Raw genomic sequence first — 19,395 nt, forward strand, 5'->3', positions numbered from 1 at the left:
GATGAGAGTGGGATATTTGGGAAGGATAGTAGATATATTTGGGGAGGTAGGTTGGGTAGGAAGACAGACAAGACAGACAATACAGCATACAATGGCAGTATATGACACATGTGGTGGGTAAGCACCTTGGACAGGGAGGTGTGTTTGGAAATCGGAAGCCCATGAGCCCTCAAATGGAAACAGTGGGACTGAAGTCCCAACCCATGGTCAGTCACCACTACACCTTCATGGCACAGAAGGTGGCTGTGCTGGGGCTGAGCAGGAGGGGCAGGCTGACCCTCTAATTGCACCAAGGGGCCCTCAAGCTGGTGTGGCAGATCCCCAAACTCCTTTCAGAGCTTGCTAAGCATCAAACCCCGGACCTGGCTTCAGGTGACAGGATCCTGTCCATGCTAACTGCTGGGGAGGACGAGCCTCATCCCCTGAGGCAGTTCCACCCAAAGGTTTTGCAGGACCGGCAGACAAGGAGGTCCTGGGGTGTGTCCCAGATATGCTGCCGCCCGGTCCCATGGCCATATAAGGTCGGAGAGGTGGGTCCACTGGGACCGGCCTTTTCAAGTGTGCTATGGTGTTACAGTTTTAGAACATATGTGGGTTAGTCATAATAGTCAACACAATCCAGGATTAATTATAAGAGCATGCATAGATTTTCCCATTAACCCAAAACAACAGATTTGGAACAGTTGCATAGCAAACAGAACACATGCATATATGGCATCACAGTAGCCATTACAACAGCATGCAGGTTACATTGATAGCAACAGGCCACTAGTGATAGTATTTCAACATGGAAAATTAATAGAAACACATTTCAATATTTGTTGAACAATAGATCATATGTCCCAACAGTAGGTTTGGTGTAAAACATACCCATTGGTTTGTGTGTTTAGATATTTGTTGCAGATATGGTGGGGAGGAGAGAGATGTCAGTTAACAACTTGTATATCCTTGCAGTACTCACAACTTTAATGATCATTGCTCTAATCATTACTCTACAGGTATTATTACAACACCCTATGGCCTTGGTTTGGGCAGTGGTATGTTTGCACACTCTGTATACTTCAACTGTCTTATAGCTAAATTCTACTTCTTTTACCTGGTAGACCTGTGGAGGGAATGTTTGTTAATGCTACCTGACTGTTTCTACACATATTCCCAGATTACTACTTATAATTCAGCACATACCTCTCAACCTCTTAATGCAAACAATCTGTACAAAGCTTGACAAACTGGTGGTACAAATAGGGACATATTTTAAATATTGCTCTTATAAATGTTTAGAAAGTTGCTAGAGTAAGAGGATTTGTTTTAATATACATTTTCTGAAGGATCTGAAATCTGAAACTCAAGTGTATGTCATTATTTAGTGACTACAATCCTGAGATCATCCCAGTGATTTGCCAGGAAAATAGAGGAACAGGCCAAAAATATGAGGCATAAATCTGGACATTCTGCAGTAATCTCTACAGCTGAGAGGTATGATTATGCATACAGCTTACTACCACTCCTGGGATTTGAACCATGGGTGTGTGTGCTAAAAATGCAACAATTTGCATTTCATCAGAGTGAGCTATTTAGAAAGTACTGGCTCTTCCTTCAGTGTTTTCTGTCTAAGTCTCTTTTGGTTGTATAATCTGACCTTGTAATTACAGCATTCTTATACTGACATTTCTAGACATATTTTTATGTAGCACAGTGTGAGAAACAGTTGACACAACAGTACTATTCACATACCAGGTCTTGGTGTATGCAACATGTGAGGCCATTCAATACCAGAGTAAACACAATCAGTCCAGGATTTAGAACTTTATTGCCAGGCAGTTACACTTTTATTTAAATATGACCTATAAGGGACTATTACTGTCATATAGTCTGGTTTATTTAGTGGAAACCATGCACATTTTGTATAGTGCCAGGTGACATTTTGCTCCTTTATATTTATTTGGTATGACTACTACAAGCAGGATTGTTACTCACCAGCTTCGCAATGCAGCCTTTGCAACCTGCTGGCATGGGCTTCCTGGTTCACAGCCCACTCAGCTGCAGCTGTAATGAAAATAGAAAAAAAATGTATGCATACCTACCATCACCTACACAGGCTGGACTTTGGTAAACAATTATTGCTATGAATACTTACACACTGCTGGGAGATCTCCCCTGTCTCTTGCTTCTTAGACCCACTGTTCCAAGAGCTCCCTCTTCCTCCATTTCAAGTCGATATAGTGGTGCCAGACCTGCAAACCTAATCTGAGGGATACCAGTGGCACTGGTGAGATCACAGGTGAGACTTTCCCAGACGTCTGCTTTATATTGGGAGCCCTGGTACTGGTCCTGCAGCAGACTCATGTCATGTTTTTTTACCAGGAGTCCTACCATGACCTTGGACTCCTGTATGCCCCAGCGCTGTGCCTGGAAGCACATACCCTCTTCACCACCTGCCATACTGCTTACAGTGGAGAGCTACAACCAATTATGAGCTGTATTCCTGCCTGAGGGGTTTAAATATGCCTGATTTCCCACCCTTTGCCATGATTGGATGGTTATGAAAATACTGAGCTAAGCTAAGCTACGGGCAAACCTGCTTAGCTAAGGTTGGCAGTGCTTAAAGGGGCAGGTTCAGAATTGCTTACCAATGGGCAAATCCACTTAGCTGGGCTATCCATTTCTTAGTATTCATATGTACACAATGCTTACACCTGGTCAACATAGCTGTGCAATGCTTAGCATTGCTTATGTTTTATTATATTGGTCTACCACCTATATCGTATTTATTCATCATTCATTACATAATATAGATTTATTTACCTTCCCTGACATCCCCCAGTGTGCTGTGATTGATTTATTCTTGTGTGACCGTGTCTGTTTTACAGCATACATACATATGCATGGCGTGCTGCCATGCAAGAATAACTTATTCCTGCATGTCTGCTTGCTGAATTTAGGGTTTGGAGAATAAAAAAAAAAAAAAGAAGGAATAATATAAGGATATTCTTATTCTTGAAAAAATGGAAGGAAGTGATATTGAGAGGTTCATTACTACATGGTTTCCTTCAACTGTTAAACTTCAGGAAGAACTATGGTGTAGAAAGTGTACACAGATCAATACAAAGACATACATCATCAAATCCATATGTAGAACTCTGATCAAAATATCGTATCAAGACAAGGAATTAGTCTTGAAAATAGTATGGGCAGGTTCAGCAAAATGCATTGTTTTCATCTTGATTGTGCCTCCAAAATACGTGAAATAGTAGAAAAGAGCTTGGCGGCCATTACTGAAGCTGCCTAAAGAAAATGACATTAAAATTCATATTGTGTAGCCAGCAAGACTGAAACTTTTTTCTTTCTGCAAGCATAACAATGCTTAATGCCCTCACATTTGTACAGAGCATTGCTCCAAGAAGTTAAATTATGGATTGCTCTTATTCATCATTAAACAGAGCTTCTGAAACAAGATATTGGAAAACTGTTATTCTCAAGAAGCCTGAAGTTAGCATTACAGTGAGATCTACAAATGAGAAGAAGAAAATAATTTATGAATTCTTTTTTTTCTATCTTTTCTTTTTTCTTTCTCAGTTTCCACAAGTTGAGCAAAATAATAAATTCCCAGATGTAATTCAGAAATTCTAAATGTTAGATGCAAAAATGAACAGAGAGGTTTCAGAAAGTAAATCAGCAGATACAGAAGTTCTTGGTAGGAATGGAAGTTTTGTTAAAGGTCTTTGCCCCATCTTGGACTGATATTTTTAGAAATCTGTAATGCAACTTTCTAGAATACAAAATAGTCCTTTTCCATTCTAGTGGTGTGAAGGGGCAAGTACCTCAAGTGGCGGTGTTTAGCTATACTGGGGCCTTGTTCAGAAAAGAGGGTGGAAGGATTGTGAAATACACCAATGCATAGATACAGCAGTGGTAATATTGCAGAAATTGTACTGGGCTGTGGTAGTATAATGGACCATCAGTATTTAGAAAAAGCTCCCAGTTTACTGGTTAAGTGTGCATCTTTTCCTCACCTATGGTAATCAATTTTAGGTAGTGTACACAAAGATACAGGCAGTGGTAGAATTGAAGCTCATTTCAATGGCTGCTGAGCTCACTGTCCATAATAGGATGAAGGTTTTGGTAACCGGAGGTGATCTCATTGTTGATTTCCTGTTCTTTTGGATTGAGAGAAGCCTGCTTAGGAGGTTTTGGCATCTAGTTAGAATGTCCCCTAGTTCCTTCCTATGGAAGATGAATCAATCAAAACATACTGGAAAATGTTCTCAGGGCAGACAGAGGATTTACTGGAGAGATGGACTAGACAGTCCAGAGGAGAAGGTTAACACCTGCACCACACCACTCAACACATAGTCCTTCAAAACCCAAACTACCAAAACCCAAACATAGATACACAAAGCACGCACCCAAATTCATCGAGACTCTGAATAAAAATCTGCCCAAGCAACAGAGACCTCTCAAGCTGAAACACAGACAACCACCACCCCCCAACACTACCCAAATTACACATAGCCCACAAAATCAGTGTGCCACTCAACCTCAGCCCATAAGGCAAAACAATGTACCCAACACACTAGTCATAGGTGACTCTATTGTCAGGCACACTGATGCCCCACTCACCAGGCTAAATGAGGAGAAAGTTATTGTCAGCTGCCTGTCAGGTGCCAGGATCTGCCACATAACACATGCACTCAGGTCACTCCACAACAAGTAGAAATATGACTCTGTCATTGCCCATGTTGGTGTGAATGACCTAAAACATACCTCCCTGGATTACATGAAAAGAGACATGGAGGAACTCTCGGATCTTCAAACTCAGGCAGGTATGACCCTAGCCCTGAGTGGCATCCTGCCATCACCCAGAATGATACCACAGTACAAGGACAAAATGATTGACTTCAAGAATTGGCTAAGCTTCTGGTGTCAGTCTAAGGGGATCCAGTATCTGTCTGCCTGGGATGACATGGTCGACAGACCATGATGCTTTGCCAGAGATGGCCTGCACCTGTCGCCCCTGGGATTCTGGATACTGGCTAAGGCTCTTGCCACTCCTATAATGCCTTTTTTAGGCAAGATTCAAATGCTAAATTCGCCACTGTAACAGGTACAAGCAAGCAAACTCTGAGGGTAATGCTATTCAATGCTAGAAGTCTAAACCTCAAAATACACTCACTCAAGGCACTGCTTAAAATGGAGAATATCAACATCTGTGCAGTGACAGAGACCTGGTTTAAGGCTCCAGAGAGCACCGCTGCATTACCAGGCTATAATTCATACCACACCTTTCGGCCACCTAACCTGGACCGAAACACTAAAAGTGGAGGTGTGCCCATATTCATTAAGGATATCCACACGTCCAGACTAGTTGCTCAACATAATGTATCCAAAATTATCCAAGTGCAACTAACACTGGGCAAGACGGCAATCCAGGTTGTAGCTTGTTACAGATCCCCCACCATGCCCCAAGATTCCCACTCTTCATTTCTTAAGATACTGGAAAATATTAATGTACAACCCAATACCTTAATTATGGGTGATTTCAACTACTCCATAATCAACTGGGGGAAACTACTCATGTACCAGCTCATTCGCTCAATGTTTTCTGGAATTCATAAATTCCAGCGCCTTGGATCAGCTTGTCCACACACCCACCAGGGGCAGCAATATCCCGGACCTGGTCATTACCAATATGGGTAACTGGTGTTCCACGCTAGAGGTCAACTCCTCACTGGTCAGATCCGACCACAAGCTAATCACCCTAGACATCCATATCCCACCACCACCCCCCATTAAGGAAACCACTGTCAAAAACTACTCCAAAGACAACTTCATGCTTCTTAAGACAGAAGTGGCAAACTTCACGACACCCATGCAGATGGAAAAATAGAGGTACGACTGCTGAATCTTACACAAATGCACTGTATAAGTACATACATAAGTGCATGGATCGTGCCATCCGCAACAGAACCAAGATGCTATCCTCCAAAAAAAAGAAGCCAATCTGGTGGTCCCCTGTCATAAACAAACTCTACAACAGAAGGAAGAAGCTGTTGCAGAAAAAAGTAAAATCTCAAGAATGGAGGAACAGCCTGGTCAGCCTAAGCAAGAAGCTGAGATCCCTCATAAAATCCTCCAAAGCCAGTTATGAAAATAAAATCACCACTGATTCCAAAGATGACCACAAAGCATTCTACAGCTATGTCAAGAACCTCAATGGCAACACTCAGATCTGCTCTGAGCTACAGCACATTGGCAGTAAATATACAGAACCAACCAATATTGCCAACATCCTGGCAGATAGGTTCAGTACTAACTTTACTCCCTTCTCAGCCTCCAAAAGGTCTATCTTAATACTGGAAGAATGCAAAGCCCCTGTAATCATGGATGAACAAATAAAGACCACACTCTCCAAAGCCAAGAACATAGCATCCATGGGACCAGACAACATCCCAGGCTGCATATTGCGTGAACTAAAGAACGAACTGACACCCCACCTAAGTACCATGTTCAATCATAGCTTCACCTCAGGCTATGTGCCTACTGAATGGTGCACAGCAACGGTTATCCCACTTCACAAAGGGGTGCCACCATGGACCCTGGAAACTACTGCCCCATTAGCCTGATGAGCCTGGTCTGCAAGGCCATGGAACATATCATCTTGGAGCTTATAAACAAAGACATAGGTAACTTCCAAACCCTGGACCCCACTCAGTTTGGGTTTGTAAAAGGTAGATCATGTCTGCTAAACCTGATTGAATTCTTTGAAGCAGTCACTAGAGCTGTAGATGAGGGCAAGGTAGTGCACACAGCCTATCTTGACCTCACCAAGCCTTTTGATACCATCCCTCACTCTGGAATTATAGATAAACTCACTAAACTGGGCATAAATCCCTATGTCACAAGATGGGTGGCCAACTGGCTCATTGACAGAACCCACACAGTAAAAGTAGCGGACTCCAAGTCCGACTTCAAACCAATGATGAGTGGAGTACCACAGGGTTCGGTCCTGGGTCCTCTCCTGTTCAGCATCTACTTCTCTGAAGTGCAGGCCAACACAGAAGGTCTTTGGCCAACAAAGTTTTCAGATGACTGCAAACTGGGAGCCATAATAAAATCACCTAATGATGCAGACATTTTACAAAAGGGCCTCACAGAGACAGATGCTTGGTGTTAAAGTCATAGCCTCAAGCTCAATGCCAAGAAGTTCATTGTCATCCCCTTTGGGAAAAACTTGGTACCCATGAGCTACCACATAGGCAGTAGCTCACTAAACACTAACAGTGTGATAAGAGACCTCGGGACACAGGTGGACAGTAGTCTCTCCTTTGATAACCACATCGCCACAGTAGTCAGGAAATTTTTCTACATGGCACACCTCATCAAAAAAGGGTTCTTCTCTAGAAAAAAGAAGGTCATTGTTCATCTCTACTCATCCCTCATCAAACCCCTTATAGAGTACAATACCCTGTTTGGCATGTATCTCACAAGACACCTACAACAATTGGAAAGGCCACAGAAATACCTCACTAAGAGGATTACCGGTCTCAAACAGATGCCATACGCAGACCATCTCAAAAAACTTCAGTTCTACTCCATCGCATATCACCTACTCAGAGTCGATCTCTGCCTATCAAACAAAGCTATGTCAAACCCGGAGCTGTTGGACATGCTACACTTAAAGAAATCCCAATCTCTCTGAACCACATACTCCAGTGACCTAAACCTTGTCACCACAATAAACAGAACATGCTGGAGGGATAGATGCCTGTCCCAGAAACTTCCCATACTCTGGAACAGACTACCCATTCATGTCAAGCAAAGCTCCTCTTTGGCCCTCTTTACGAAAAATCTTGTTGACTGGATAGGAAATAGAAAATTCACCCCGGGGTTCACTTCTGTGGCACTGCTTGACAGGGGCACAGGAAATTAATTTTCTTGGGTGGCGAAAGCCAGGGAACCTTTTTGGCTAGGCTTATATAGGCCCTAAGGCCAATAGCCTAGTACCTGCCTATGAACCTATGAATCTTAGCTTGCTTACAAATGCCTAAACTCTACCAGAATTAATTAGAAACTGTTGATGATGGTGGAGAAGTGTGGGCTGCCCTTCTGATTTTGTTTGTACTAAAACCCCACTCAAGGGAAAACGACAAACAAATTCTGAGATGGATGTAGCTGTACATGCCCTTCCCATCTCTGATGGAAAATATATAGCTAGTAAGTTAATGTACTTGCAACAGTGCATGTTAAAGAGAGTTGTGAGAGACCAGGTGTGGAAAAATATAATCAGTGTAACTGCAGTATACAGGAAAACATTTTGCCATCTTAGATAGAAGTAGTCTTATTGCAAGATAGCAAAAATTCCAATATTGTAACTACTACCAGCATTAGTAAAGTTATAACAGTAAAGAGCAGCTAGCCAAGTATAAATGTAAGGAGAAAAATGTGTTATTATAGGAAAATAATGTAGCAACAACAGCAAATTTAATGTATGACAGTGAAAAGACCTAACTGCAATATATTGGAAATACATGAGGTTATAGGTGTAGAAGGTAGTAGAATATTTAGTACTGTTGAATACTACTTACTCTTTATAGAAATGATTCAAATCTTGTTTTTATATTTGCACCAAGCCATGATTCAGAAATGTGCCAGAAAAATATGAATTAATTTGTCTCAAAGATACTTATGCTACAATGTGTCTGATTAGGCAGGAGATAAGCAAAGGTACTTGCAGTTTCTACAATAGCTGAAAATGAAATAGATTAACTATTGCAAAACAGGTGATAAGTGCCACAGTAATTAAATCCTGTAATTTTCATGTAAATATCAAATATGTGTTAGGCAGTATATGTAATAGTAGAAATGTCATGTGTTTTGTAAGGCTACCATCGCTGCTGAAGGCTAACTGTTGGATATCAAATACAAATACAAGGTGTTTTGATTACAGAACTGTGTAAACCCAGTGGGATGTGAAAAATGAGCATATTAACAATAACATGACCTTTGAACATCACATATCTACTGTAGTGAGAAAATCATTTTATGTTGCACAACTTAAAAGTAATGGCATAGTATCCAGGACCAAGGAGGTCATAGTTCCACTGTACTCACCACTCATCAGACCAATCATTAAGTTCAAGACACTCTTAGAGAAACCATAGAGGTTTTTCATAAAAAAGAATGCAGGGAGCAACCAACAAGTCCTACGCACACTGTCTCAAAGTCATATCCCTATATTTGGATCTTCTACAGACTGCTGCACAGCAAAACATGCCTAGCCTACAAAGCATCCTCTGATCCCACACAGATAGATTTGTTGCACATCTGTGAAACAAATAGAATCAGAAATACCAATTCTAAGCACCTAAACCTTATTTGTGACATAAGTAGGAGATGCTGGAGGGATAGGTAAGTGTCTTAAAGATTATCCCTTCTCTGGAACAGGGCTACCATCCACATGAAGCAAAGCTCATCCCTTACCTAATTCAAATGTAACTTTAACAAATGGATGTGAAATCACAAATTTACCCCTGGTTTGCCACCTGTGTCACTAATGAACAGGGGCAGTCTGTGAAAACGTGATGTGTGCAAAACTATAGTGTAAACATAAAATTCCTTGAGTTATTGACATGTCAGGTATATTTTGTTAAATTTGGGGTAAGCTTGTCTAGGGTTAAAAGGATTCTTGAGCCAATAGCCTAGTAACCAGCTGTGAACCTATGACCCCAAGGATGGGTCTGCAGTTTAACAGGCAAGCACACATATCCCTGTTTGTTCCAAGACTCAGAAGAAAGTGTCTGGCATGAATGTGTACTTATCATGGATTTCCTCACCACCAGATACTAAAACATTAATGTATAAATTAAAATGTTACTGAGTTATTGCATCACACCTTGCAGCAAGTAAAACAAATCAAGATAAAAACTTATTCTTGTTCAGCAAAGCACAAGAAAATGGTGGACAATGTTAAATAATTGTATTGAATCCATGCATTTTCATGTCATCAACTAAAGCATGAAGAATGTTTATTGTACTGTCACATCCTCTTACTACTATTTTAATATTATTGACTGCATTTTGGAATACTTTAAGTTCTTTTTTTTGGAAAGTTTGGCTACTATGTAGTCCTGGACAAATATCATAACTATTTTTTTGCAGATAGCCTCTACTCCACTAATCAGTGTTTGATCATGGGAATCCCCTCAGCTAAAAGAAATTTGATGATTTATGTTGCAAGTTGTGCTTTACAAGTTTTACAATAAAGCATCTGAAAATTATTTGAAGTGCAGTCATACAGTTCTTATGATTGTTTCTTGAACCATTTTAAAACTTTACATAGGTGTGTGAGTGTGTGTACTTGTATTTTATATTATTTTAGTACATACTCAAGAGGTAAGATTTAAGATATTATTGAAAGTTAACTTCAGTAGTTTTAAAACTGTTTTTATTTTGAAGGTGTGTGAGTTAATATTTCCTGTGCTTCATTTTATGCACTGGCTGAATGTCTCCCACATTCCATGATTTGAACTAAACATTACTCTTCAACATAAAGTTTTATGCAATGTTGTATGATGCATAGTTGTAACTCTGTCAGTATCTCTTTCTCTCTTTCTCATTCCCTCCCTTCTACAATAGTATTGAAGTGTTTTACCAATAACAGCCAGCATTTGTCATTTTTATTGTTCTTCTCATGAACTGCATTCTCTACTAGTGATGGAATATGCCTGGCTGCCATCTCTTCCACAGAGGAACCTTTTACAAAATTTCCAGAGCACTGTGATCTCTCTCTCTCTCTCTCTCACACACACACACACACACACACACACACACACACACACACACACACACACACATACACACAAACACACCTTCTTGCATACATGCACATACACTCCATTTCATATGACCCCTTTTTTTTTCATTTCTTGTTTTCAGTGTTTCTAGTTGTCCACTGTACTTCTATGGATTCCAGCTGCCTTGCTATCTTAATGACATGTGTGAAGGCTGCCAGCCTACCTAGATAGAATTTTGTAGATAATTCTGTCATTTGTAAATATTAATATAAGCCACAGGCTTGTTCTCTTAAATGTAAGAAAATTGTGTTAAATGTTGAACGTCAAAAATGTAACAACAGTGCACTCTGCTAAAAGAAAGCTGATAAGTCAAGCATTGTATGACTGCTTGATCTCAAGCACAGAGTTGTGAGGTCTGGGCCAGCAGATTATTTCTATTGTTTTGAGACCAGAGTTAATTGCTAGATTTTACATATATAATGTTTTTAATTGCTGTGGTTTCCTGACCAGGTGCAAGATCAAAGATATGTTAAACTCTGAGTTTCTGTTAGCCTGGGAAACAGACAAGAATGATGTAATCTAAAATGAGTCAGCAGTGATGTATTATCAGTTTAAAAGACTGTCTCAGAGAGAGAGAGAGAGAGAGAGAGAGCATTTTTGGATTTTGTTTAAAGCTGACAACAACTCACCAGTACTCTGCTTTTGCTCTATATGTAAGTTTATTTAGAACTGTGATTGCTTAGGAAAAGATAGAAAATAGTAAATTGAGTCTAGCTGTTTTATATATTTATGTCAGAACTATTCTACAGTATTATTTTAAGCAGTTTCCTGTGATGTCTGAACTCTTGACTAGCACTAAGAAGTATTGCCTTGTGTTTTTATTATTTATTAGTAAATATTTTTAAAACTTTCAACTGTGGCTGTTTTGTGTAGAGATAATTTAAGCTCTAGAGTACATTGCAAGTATATAGTGATACTGTACAAAGTCACTCCAATAAGCCTTAAAGGTTCTGGTTGCACTTACTAACTGGATAATAATATTGCACAGTAATAATTGAGCACCCTTTGGTAAGGGCCTTTTTAGTAGTTGATATTAGGGGTTCTGGTGGCAGTGGATTACTACCTTATAGCTTGGGCAAAAGCAGCATACCTAGTGAACCTGCGTCAGCCTTCCCCAGGAGTGTCTGTGTGTTTTCAAATAAATCATATATCAAAGTGTGTGTGTGTGTGTGTGTGTGTGTGTGTGTGTGTGTGTGTGTGTGTGTGTGTGTGTGTGTGTGTGTGTGTGTGTGTGTGTGTGTGTGTGTGTGTGTGTGTGTGTGTGTGTGTGTGTGTGTGTGTGTGTGTGTGTGTGTGTGTGTGTGTGTGTGTGAGTGTGTGAGTGTGTGTCAGTTACTTGGGCAGGGACATGAAGCACTGGTTGGACAGTAGGAGTGCTGGGAGGACTTGGCTTGGAAACCTGGCTAAGGACTCCACTCTATAACTGTGCCAGTGAGGAGTCTTACTGGGGATCTGGAGAGAAAGAGAGAAACCAGCCCCAGACTAACTGTGATCTCTATGTGCTCTTAAGGGAATTTGTACATTACTATGTGTGTAATTGTTATCCTCCCCAATGTGGACGCCCCGCACTGTTGCTAGGGGTGAAGATTGAGGCTCTTTGATTACTGGGCCAGTGCACGGGCATTACAACATGCTTAAAGTATTTTTAGATCACAGCAAAGCAGATGGTCTGAAAATCATACTAATCTTTTTCAACTTGGGTCTATGTCTGCAAAATCACACTGCTTTTTATGTTTACTAGTCTCTTTTTTACACCATACAATTCTTGGGAGTGTTATGTTGATCCTTATTGTATCTAACTGCTATTTCATGGACAAATACTCTTTTCCAAACCATTTATCAGATCACAATGAACAGTACAGTATTACACACATTTCACCCTATATATTTGTTTCACTCAATAGTATTTGTAAAGGAAAAATGAGCCCACATCTAATCTTTAATTAAGTTTACTGACTGATGTCAGATTACTATTGTTTGAATTTTAAACTGCAGATCCTCAAAAAAAACTTCACTTGTAGACAGAAATATAGACAGTCTCACATCACCATGTTTCAGTTTGTTCCAAACTTTTCTAAGATTGCTTTTTTCTTTCTTTTCTTTTCTTCTTTACTTACTTTTTTCCTTCTCATTCATACATATTGCTACAGAATGTCTCACCTACACACACACACACACACACACACACACACACACACACACACGCGCGTGCGCCAGCAGACACACGAGTGCAAGCAGTTGCGCACAGATGCACACACACACACACACACACACACACACACACACACACACACACACACACACACACACACACGCGCGTGCGCGCGTGATTTAGTAGTGGCCTAATTGACTCTTGGTATGTATGCTCAGTGAATAAAAGTATATATAGGTTCTGTGTAGGACTGACTTCTCACCCATGACATTTTCTTGCCTTAGACTTGCTGCTTACCATGAGATTATTTGGATTCCCATTACTATGAACTAGACAAGGTAGGTGTTGAAAATAGCTAGATAGATGACTAGATAGATAGATAGATAGATAGATAGCAATTTATCTATCAACTCTATCAGGTTATGATAAGCCAGGTGATGTGTATATTCCAAGAGTAAGGAATGTTCATTTTTTCAATAATTCTCTTTATCCTTCATCTTTATCTATCCCTTTTTCTTTGTCTCTGTCACTAACTTTTCTTTACTTTTGCAAATAAGAATGTGACAGTGAGAAGAAATCCGAACAAAACATTTAATAAATAGGATGATTATAATTTAAACAGATATCTGCTAATGACAAATAATATTTATCCTGCACTTTCTTCTTCTTCATAGTCAGTTTTGGTCATCAAGCTTCCTTAATCAAATACGATGTAAGTCTCTAATTTCACAAGAGATAAAGGCAAGTAAATGTTTAATTTCCAGTCTGATTTGTACAATAAAAACGGAAAACAAAAATAAATCCATTCTTCATTTATAGAGTTCACTTTCAGATGGTACAGATTTTTAAAGTGCTGAAATAAATTTTTAATGCATTTCTTCATGCAGATAACCACAGCACCTTTAGGAGTGCTCATCTAATAATTGCTCTCATATATTGTAAATTGTCAAACTTTGAAAATATATAGATGAACAGTATGTAGTTTGGAAATGCATGTGTGCAGACTATCAAAATACTATAAATAAATACCTGCTCTGGCTTCTAACTACTTGGGACATTTAAACCAAATTTCTTTATAGTCATTTTACTTATTGTTAAGTCACTGATTGTTTCTAATAATACTTTTAATTGCATATTGCTTAATTTCAAGAAACCGAAAATTTTACATTTAATAAGTGCATAAATAGTTCCAAGTTGTACAGAAATGACAATATGATATTAAAACCTGTTCCTGTTTCAGATAACAAATTAGAATGAATATAAACCCTCTGTTAAGACGCATACCCTGGATTTGGAATGTCAGAATTGTGTTCATTAAATCCAATCCAGCTACTTATGTCTTCAACTTGAGTTAGAAATTTACCCTACAAATGTTTTATAAAGACATCAGACATATCAATGAGTGTGACAAGAGTTTAATTAAGCAGTGACTAAATGAGCAGTATCAACTACTTACTAAAGTTTTTGAAGTGATTGTTGGCATCCTAATTACTTTTGTTTCGTCAGAGGGAGAAAATATTTTTTTTTTTTGTGTGTCTTTCGGCTTTTCCCGGTTAGGGGTCGCCACAGCGGAACTCCGGTCCGCTAATGATTGGCAGTAGATTTTTTACGTGCTGAGTTTGCCAGCCTTGATGCACAACCTTCAACAAAGGTACACCCATTCATGCATGTCTCCACACAGAAGATGCTCTAGCTGAGAATCGAACGGCCCAACGTCTTGCTGTGAGGCGACAACGCTACCGCAGCACCACCACCACGCTATGTAAATGATTAATACATATGTTGACACAAGGTGGTACCATTCCCCTGAGGACTGTTATACCTGCCTATCTAGATGCAATTTATAATGGTTGGCAGTGGAGCTGATGGGTTAAGGCAACCAATGTCAGTTTTGTCTTATTGTGTTTGATTCTATCCCACAACTTTCTCATTGGCAATATAAACATAGTTAATTACGCAAAAGATCCTACTTGACTCTCAGAATACAAGAACAGATGCATATAGGAATATTAGCCAGTAGGAAAAAAAAAACAGAAAATTACTGGTCTGTTAGGTAGGAAACTCTTGATATGGCATTGAGAAAAACAAAACAGCCTTTATATAATGCATGACAATACCTTACATCTTCTGCAGTTCATGTTGTTGGTCTGTTCTCCATAGCAATAAAAACACTCTTCAGACCTTCTGCATTGTAACTAGAACAGTGTCAAAGTGGCTGTACTGAAATAAAATCAAGTAAAGGGACTGAGAAGTCATGTAAGGAATAACTTATAGTCTGAAGCAATCAGTTATGTTGTTACTTGTTTCATATATTGTCAGGTAGCATTCTGTGATCTCATACTAAATCTTGTAAAGCCATGGATAATAAATTGTATACATCATGCAGGTTAGGTGTATGCATTTATGTCTGTAAATCATATGGGATTTTTTTACTACTTTGAGAATTTCATCATTGAGGGATCTATTAATAGAAGATATTATCAGTTATTTTAAATATTGAATAATGTTAAACTTCCAGGAATTTTTCAATCAATCGAATATTTTATTTTTGAATGTGGTATTCGAAGCTTATCTGAGCTATTACAAAGGCATACATCTGGAGCGTTTCTCCCAGGCCCCCTCTGAAAATTGGCTTTGTTCCAAGTCAGACTTTCCCAGTAAACAAATGTTAAATAAATAAATAAATACTATGGAAGTAAAACAGTAAGTGTTCCAACCTGAAGAAATCATAAGATTGCAAATTGACATTTGAGGCCTGATCAGCAGGCTGAAGGTTATATCCACATACCTGACATTTGCATGTGTAGTCTAGGAGTTTGAATACATAAAACGTACTTAATATTTAACATACTCCATTTTTGTGGGTTTGAAATTTCATAAAGAGGCTTTACCTACCAGATGTGCTGTCACTTAGGGTAGATGTTAATGATGTGAGCCATTTGCTGGTGATGATCAAGGACTCAAACATGTTTTACTAAAATGAAATTCAGAAATATTCATACCTAGATTATAAAACAAATACATGAATGGAAAAAAATAAATAATTGTCTAAACGGTTCAAATAAAGTTGTTACATATACGTATAGATATTTATATCTATATCTATATCTATATATTTATATCTATATCTATATACATATAACATAAATAAGTAAAAAAGAATTCTCATTTACTTGACTTACAACTTGTCCTTCCTTGCTTGTCACAAAATCTATAAGCACAATGGGTCTGATATGTAAGATCATAGAATTAGGAGCATTACACAGATATCAGTGCTAAAGTTTCAGATAACAATGTAACATGTAAATGTGCCACAGTGAACTCAATATACCTCGGTGTACAAGGGAGTGTCTCAGCAGCAACAGTGCATTAAAAATACCTTCAAGTAATCTGTAGTTAATGAACAATCTTTGTCAAAGCGTGATATACATTAATAAACTTACAGAAAGACAGATATCTACCAATGACAAATAATATTTATCCTGCACTTTCTTCTTCTTCATAGTCAGTTTTGGTCAACAAGTTTGCTTAATCAAATACGATGTAAGTCCCTAATTTCAGAAGAGATAATGGCAAGTAAATGTTTAATTTCTAGTCTGATTTGTACACTAAAAAAGGAAAACAAAAATAAACCCACTCTTAATTTGTAGAGTTCACTTTCAGATGGTACAGATTTTTAAAGTGCTGAAAGAAATTTTTAATGCATTTCTTCATGCAGATAACCACAGCACCTTTAGGAGTGCTCATCTAATAATTGCCTCTCATATGTTGTAAATTGTCAAACTTTGAAAATATACAGATGAACAGTATGTAGTTTGGAAATGCATGTGTGCAAACTATCAAAATACTATAAATAAATTCTGGCTTCAAACTACTTGAACATTTAACCCAATTTTCTTTATAGTCATTTTAATTATTGTTAAAGTCACTGATTGTTTCTAATAATACTTTTAATTGCTTCTTGCATAATTTCAAGAAACTGAAAATTTCATATTTAATAAGTGCATAAACAGTTCCAAGTTGTACAGAAATGACAATATGATATTAAAACCTGTTCCTGTTTCAGATAGCAAATTAGAATGAATATAAACCCTCTGTTAAGACACATACCCTGGATTTGGAATGTCAGAATTGTGTTCATTAAATCCAATCCAGCTACTTATGTCTTCAACTCGAGTTAGAAATTTACCCTACAAATGTTTTATAAAGACATCAGACATATCAATGAGTGTGACAAGAGTTTAATTAAGCAGTGACTAAATGAGCAGTATCAACTACTTACTAAAGTTTTTGAAGTGATTGTTGGCATCCTAATTACTTTTGTTTCGTCAGAGGGAGAAAATATTTTTTTTTTTTGTGTGTCTTTCGGCTTTTCCCGGTTAGGGGTCGCCACAGCGGAACTCCGGTCCGCTAATGATTGGCAGTAGATTTTTTACGTGCTGAGTTTGCCAGCCTTGATGCACAACCTTCAACAAAGGTACACCCATTCATGCATGTCTCCACACAGAAGATGCTCTAGCTGAGAATCGAACGGCCCAACGTCTTGCTGTGAGGCGACAACGCTACCGCAGCACCACCACCACGCTATGTAAATGATTAATACATATGTTGACACAAGGTGGTACCATTCCCCTGAGGACTGTTATACCTGCCTATCTAGATGCAATTTATAATGGTTGGCAGTGGAGCTGATGGGTTAAGGCAACCAATGTCAGTTTTGTCTTATTGTGTTTGATTCTATCCCACAACTTTCTCATTGGCAATATAAACATAGTTAATTACGCAAAAGATCCTACTTGACTCTCAGAATACAAGAACAGATGCATATAGGAATATTAGCCAGTAGGAAAAAAAAAACAGAAAATTACTGGTCTGTTAGGTAGGAAACTCTTGATATGGCATTGAGAAAAACAAAACAGCCTTTATATAATGCATGACAATACCTTACATCTTCTGCAGTTCATGTTGTTGGTCTGTTCTCCATAGCAATAAAAACACTCTTCAGACCTTCTGCATTGTAACTAGAACAGTGTCAAAGTGGCTGTACTGAAATAAAATCAAGTAAAGGGACTGAGAAGTCATGTAAGGAATAACTTATAGTCTGAAGCAATCAGTTATGTTGTTACTTGTTTCATATATTGTCAGGTAGCATTCTGTGATCTCATACTAAATCTTGTAAAGCCATGGATAATAAATTGTATACATCATGCAGGTTAGGTGTATGCATTTATGTCTGTAAATAATATGGGATTTTTTTACTACTTTGAGAATTTCATCATTGAGGGATCTATTAATAGAAGATATTATCAGTTATTTTAAATATTGAATAATGTTAAACTTCCAGGAATTTTTCAATCAATCGAATATTTTATTTTTGAATGTGGTATTCGAAGCTTATCTGAGCTATTACAAAGGCATACATCTGGAGCGTTTCTCCCCAGGCCCCCTCTGAAAATTGGCTTTGTTCCAAGTCAGACTTTCCCAGTAAACAAATGTTAAATAAATAAATAAATACTATGGAAGTAAAACAGTAAGTGTTCCAACCTGAAGAAATCATAAGATTGCAAATTGACATTTGAGGCCTGATCAGCAGGCTGAAGGTTATATCCACATACCTGACATTTGCATGTGTAGTCTAGGAGTTTGAATACATAAAACGTACTTAATATTTAACATACTCCATTTTTTTGTGGGTTTGAAATTTCATAAAGAGGCTTTACCTACCAGATGTGCTGTCACTTAGGGTAGATGTTAATGATGTGAGCCATTTGCTGGTGATGATCAAGGACTCAAACATGTTTTACTAAAATGAAATTCAGAAATATTCATACCTAGATTATAAAAACAAATACATGAATGGAAAAAAATAAATAATTGTCTAAACGGTTCAAATAAAGTTGTTACATATACGTATAGATATTTATATCTATATCTATATCTATATATTTATATCTATATCTATATACATATAACATAAATAAGTAAAAAAGAATTCTCATTTACTTGACTTACAACTTGTCCTTCCTTGCTTGTCACAAAATCTATAAGCACAATGGGTCTGATATGTAAGATCATAGAATTAGGAGCATTACACAGATATCAGTGCTAAAGTTTCAGATAACAATGTAACATGTAAATGTGCCACAGTGAACTCAATATACCTCGGTGTACAAGGGAGTGTCTCAGCAGCAACAGTGCATTAAAAATACCTTCAAGTAATCTGTAGTTAATGAACAATCTTTGTCAAAGCGTGATATACATTAATAAACTTACAGAAAGACAGATATCTACCAATGACAAATAATATTTATCCTGCACTTTCTTCTTCTTCATAGTCAGTTTTGGTCAACAAGTTTGCTTAATCAAATACGATGTAAGTCCCTAATTTCA

This window comes from Protopterus annectens, chromosome 5.part1 (assembly GCF_019279795.1).
Source record: "Protopterus annectens isolate FY-2018-M chromosome 5.part1, PAN1.0, whole genome shotgun sequence".
Classification (NCBI taxonomy): Eukaryota; Metazoa; Chordata; order Ceratodontiformes; family Protopteridae; genus Protopterus; species Protopterus annectens.